The 5898-nt window shown below is 39.4% G+C and overlaps 1 non-coding gene across 1 annotated transcript; it reads left to right on the top strand.

Moving 5' to 3' along the window:
* The first annotated feature begins 5565 nt into the window (after positions 1-5565).
* Positions 5566-5637, top strand: TRNAM-CAU (transfer RNA methionine (anticodon CAU)). The gene has a single exon. It is a non-coding gene; the product is annotated as a tRNA-Met (tRNA).
* The last annotated feature ends 261 nt before the right edge of the window (positions 5638-5898 follow it).

The raw sequence follows: 5898 nt of genomic DNA, 5'->3' as shown, positions 1-5898 counted from the left end.
AGGTAGCGTTAAGAACAGAGGACTGGGCCTTTGAGGGAATACCCTCACCTGGCCCAATTCTCTGTTCCTTCTTTTGGAAAATTAAAAAAAAACGAGAGGGGAGGATTTCCAGCCCCCCGCTCCCTCCCCTTTTAGTTGCCTTCTATGACACGCAGGGAATACGTGGGAAGTATTGTTTCTCCCCTATCCCCAGGGATAACATGTGATTTTATAAGCCATAATTTTTCTAGGGTACTTGTAAAAGAGGGAGTGATCAGACCATACCCAGAGCGCCTTCATTCAGTGTTAAATCTTTCACTCCCCAAGGATACAGCTTCCTTACAGAGATCAATGGGGATGCTTGCACATTACTCCCGTTAGATACTTAATTTTTCTGAAAAGATCCATCCTCTCTTGCATGCTGATGGATTTACTCTGTCTACTGATGCAGAACTGGCTTTTGAGAACTTAAAGATATTGCGGATTCGGTGGTAAAAGCTATTGACCCTACGTCTCCTTTAACTATGGAAACCGATGCTTCAGGCCATGCTATAACTGCTACACTATCTCAGAATGGTCGTCCAGTAGCATTCTTCTCTCATACTCTTTCTAATAGTGAACAGAAACATTCCCCTGAAGAGAAAGAAGCATATGCCTTAGTAAAAGCCCTTAGAAAGTGGAAACACTATCTTGTTGGACATCACTTTAAGCTTATTACAGATCAGCTCGGTGTGGAGTTCATGTTCGACCCTAAATCTGCTAGCAAAATCAAAAACCATATTGTGTGCTGCCCAAGTAAAGAAGATACTCCTGCTGATGCACTCTCACATGTGTGTGGTGCTACTACTACAGATAAACTCAGGGAACTACATGAAAACCTTTGCCACCCCGGAGTGTTTTGAATGGTGCCTTTGTCCGTGGTTGAAATCTGCCCTATTCTATCGATGATGATAAAAGAATCACTGCCTCGTCAAATATGCTCTGAACTCAAACTTCGGTTCTACAAATCGGACTCTGGACTACTGATTAAGGCAACCCAGCTGTACAAAAGGCTGAACTTGGATTTTAAAGGCCCACTTCCATCACAATCAAGAAACACTGTCTTTGATGAATTCTCATGGTTTCCAATTGTCTTCCCTAGCCCTAACATGACTACCAGAACTATTATCAGATGTTTGATACAGATGTTTGCCATGCTTGTTATGCCAGCAAATATCCACTCTGACAAAGGTGTGCCTTCATGTCAGGAGAGCTAAAGGATTTTGCATAATAGAAATGGGTAGCTACCAGTCGTACTACTCCCTACAACCCTAGGGGTAATGACAGGTCAAAAGGTATATTGGAATTATATGGAAGATCATAATGCTGGCTCTCAGAACAGAGAACCTTGATGTATCTCAGTGGGAAACAGTTCTCCCAGATGCACTCCATTCTATCTGATCATTGTTGTGCACTTCTACTAACTGTACACCGCACTAGCATTTCTTTCAGCATTCTAGGAGGTCCACATCAGGCTGAATATTACCTACAAGGCTCATTCATAAAGGCCCGGCCCCCTTAAAGACAGCAAACGTGGGATAGCAAGAACAATCCCTGGTGGGTGAGGTTGAAATATTGGAAGCCAATCTTGAGTATGCCTATGTCAAGCTTCCAGATGGTAGAGTAACTACCATTTCATTATGTCAAGCTTCCAGATGGCAGAGTAACTACCATTTCATTATGTCAAGCTTCCAGATGGTAGAGTAACTACCATTTCATTATGTCAAGCTTCCAGATGGCAGAGTAACTACCATTTCATTATGTCAAGCTTCCAGATGGCAGAGTAACTACCATTTCATTATGTCAAGCTTCCAGATGGCAGAGTAACTACCATTTCATTATGTCAAGCTTCCAGATGGCAGAGTAACTACCATTTCATTATGTCAAGCTTCCAGATGGCAGAGTAACTACCATTTCATTATGTCAAGCTTCCAGATGGCAGAGTAACTACCATTTCATTATGTCAAGCTTCCAGATGGCAGAGTAACTACCATTTCATTATGTCAAGCTTCCAGATGGTAGAGTAACTACCATTTCATTAAGGCATCATGCATCTTTGACTGGTGACAGAAGTGACAGTGTGTATACTAATCCCTCTGAGTCTCAGCCACTGAACAATCAAGAAATATCAGATATTGGTGACAACCTGGAGCCTCCATGTCAAGAAAGCACCACTCAGAAACATCCTACTATGTCTGATCAAATGTCTTCACCAGTGCAAGTTTATAGATCTGAGAGAGCATGACATGCCCCTAAACATCTCTAAGATTATTCCTTGTGAACTTTGTTACAGGTGGGAAAGAATGTGGGAATATGTGAAACTGTAAACTGTCATGACTTTACATTTGAAATCCCTCAGTAATTGTTTACGTCAAGAGCCCCTGTCATTCGCCAACTCAAACAACCTGAGTATCTTGTAAACACAGGTTGGCTATATATATATATATATACATATATATATATATATATATATATATATATATATATATATATATATATATATATATATATATATATATATATATATATATATATATATATATATATATAACAGTTAGTTGATATATAACGAATAAACGTAGCTAGGAGGCCATTTGGCAAACATGCGATTGTCCAAGACAGACAACTAGTGTATCATAGACTTATTATGTGGACAAGAAGGCGAATTGTTTGCAAAACTAATCAACGTGCCTGACGCACTGCGCGGAGTTGCTCCTTCTTACGTGGGCACAGTCCAGATACAGCGACGTGTTCACCTTTACAGTTGACACACATCGCTGCCTGAGCCTGGCACACACCTAAACCATGGCCAGTTTCCGCGCATTGACTACAGGTTTGGTGGGGTTCTTTACAGTTCTTAGTCTCATGTCCGTATTTCAGACATTTGAAACATTGTTGTACGTCGAGATGTTCATCTTTCTTCAGGGATTTTGCTGGCACAGAGATCATGGGGAACAGGACTCCCTGGGAGAGCAGGCGATCGGCCTCGGTCGGGTTTGAACATTGTATCTTTATTGATCTGGAGTTATTCGGTTTATAGACGTTGATGACATTAACGTCATTGTTTTCGCCATTGATGGCTTCAACAATCTCCGAAGGGCTGAGGGACAAGATAGATTCATCAACATTGTAGGCAATAATAGTACATCTAGCTTGAAGGGGCAGCGGTCCTGAACGATTTGGTAGTTTCTTTTAGCTAGTTCATCAAGGAGAGGCTTAGATAGGATTGTATCTAAATCACTATCTTTGCCCAAGCAAATCTTAAACTGGTATTTGTTCGAGGGGAATTGAATGACCCTAGTAGGACGGATCTCAGTGGTCTTAAAGACGATGGCCAGGAGTTCGAACGTGGAAGGAGGGGGACAATCAGTTTTGAGGGATTTTAGACGTATGTCGGGCGGCATGTTGGTGGCATCAGTGTCCTAGTGCGAGAAAACGTGAGTGAGGGAGGCTCGACGGTCCAAGGTAGGGGAGAGGTAAGAGATAGTGTGAGGGTCTCCACCCCGTCAGGTGAGAACAGGTCCACTCCAGCCTCCACTCCTCAGGAAAATGAGTTTTCCAGAATGGGGTGGGGAAGCTGGGGTAGAGATTGCTCAAGCCAAACGGTCGAGAGATGGATGATGGATGAAGAAAAATAGAAAATAAAAAGACATGTGAAGATGGAGTGGAGGCAACGCGGGGGTGTGGGGAGCAGCGAGGGTGGTGAGGGAACAGCCTGCCGGCGTCGTCACCGTAACGGTCTCCCGCGGGAAGGACCAACGCGGGAGGCAACGTTACAATCCACTTCTTTCTTCGGTCTTCTCTCTTTTGTCTTCTTTCTTCTGTCTTCGTGGGATCTGGCGGTTAATCCTCCATCAACCACGTGGTTAACACATGGCCGAGATGTCGTTAAGATTAACATATCTAACATAAAGATTTCTATTTTGCAGATGAATGTTTTACGTGTAGAAATTTGTAATATCTTCAATACCATAAAGATAATTGTGTCATTATCTATGTTGCAGGCTTTTCATCCGGGTTTTACATACTGAAAAAAGTATTGTTTAAAGAAAAGTAATGTAATTATTATTAACACAAGGTTCATGGATTCTAAGTTATGAGTTTCTACTCTTCAAAATGTTAGCATCATCTGATGAGAAAACTTTGAAAAAACAGACTTTTATCTTGGGTGATGAGAACTAATGAAAGATTATTTACATTTTCCTTAAGGATATTCTTTATGAGTCAAATGAAAGTATTTTGTTAGATAAAAAAACTTACATCAGTAACAACGAGAGATAAACAATCAATATTCATAAACTTTATCTTTGATGAATTAAAGTTCATCAAATGACAGATGAGAAGTAATGAAAGATTATTTATGTTTTCCTTAATAATATTCTTTATGAGTCAAATGAAAGTATTTTGTTAGATAAAAAAAAAACTTCAGTAACAACGAGAGATTATAATTTTAATCAATGATCATAAACTTTATCTTTGATGAATTGAAGTTTATCAAATGACAGATAAAGATTATCATATACAATTTCCAACAATCTTATTGACATCATAAAACCAAATATGATTCATGAATTTTTCAAATCATCAAAAGTAAAAAGAAGAAGCCGTCCGGAGGTAACTTGTTACCCCCGGTGTAAACACTTATAGGCGGAATCCGGTAACACCTCTTGAATAACATGTGGAAGACAGAGTAGACTGGCTAGGCTCAGAAGCATGTTCTCCACTTCAACTGACTAATGATATGTTAAGACAACACAAACCACATACATCCATTGTAAGGATGGAATCAGGGATGAAACATCTATAACTAGAAAGGTTAAAGATACAAAGATGGTGAAATACCTTTACCCAGGATCAGTAGCACCTGTGGCAATGGACACACCTTTGTAATGCTTGATCACTTACAACTGATCAACTTTAATACGAAACTCTTAGGTATTATCCTTCAGGAAAATTTTTTTATAAATATCTATAGAAGCCTTACATATGTTATATGTCCGTTATCTCTAGAATATCGTTGCCCGGGATGTATAACACGTGTGGATAGACACAGCTTTGTAATACATGATCTATTACACGAAATGAACTTCACTAACGAAAAGTTATTCAATGCGTCGTTGGAGAACAGTGATCAAATACCTATACAGAATTTTTATGTTAGGTAAAAGGCATTTCTTGATAGTAAACATAAAAAATTATGATGAAAAATAAAGGACGTTGAGGTAAAAATTTTGTTAAAAAGATGAAATACTCATGCCTTAAACTAACTCCTTGTATTGCATTTTCACTTAGATACCCACATGATAATGCATTCTATTCTTTATAATCATAAATGTTTATGTTCTTAACACGTTTTTATTATTTCTTATATAATCTTAAGGATTCAGGCTTAAATATCTTGGTTATGAACAACCATTATAATGCAACACAATACATATTCATCATAAACAAATCATTTATCACAATAACCATTATGTTTGTACCAGATTCTTTAAGTCCTCAGTCACGTTTGTTAATATATAAGAGATTTTTCCGCCACTGACAAGTGGCTCCGTGGTGTAGTGGTTAGCACATCTGCCTCATAAACAGTTGGTCCGGGTTCGATTCCCGGCGGGGCCTTTGTTTTAAGTAGTTTTTGTGACCGTAAATACTCGTAGGTAGGTTCTCTCTCTCTCTCTCTCTCTCTCTCTCTCTCTCTCTCTCTCTCTCTCTCTCTCTCTCTCTCTCTCTCTCTCTCTCTCTCTCTCTCTATATATATATATATATATATATATATATATATATATATATATATAGTTGATATGTGCTGGGTGGGTGGGTGGGTGGGTGTGGTGCAGAGTGGCTCGCCATCATATGGCAAGAACTTCATCGCTCTCACTC

This window comes from Panulirus ornatus, chromosome 9 (assembly GCF_036320965.1).
Source record: "Panulirus ornatus isolate Po-2019 chromosome 9, ASM3632096v1, whole genome shotgun sequence".
Taxonomy (NCBI): domain Eukaryota; kingdom Metazoa; phylum Arthropoda; class Malacostraca; order Decapoda; family Palinuridae; genus Panulirus; species Panulirus ornatus.
The sequence above is the reverse complement of the archived record's forward strand: the minus strand, read 5'-3'. Positions and strand labels throughout refer to the sequence as shown.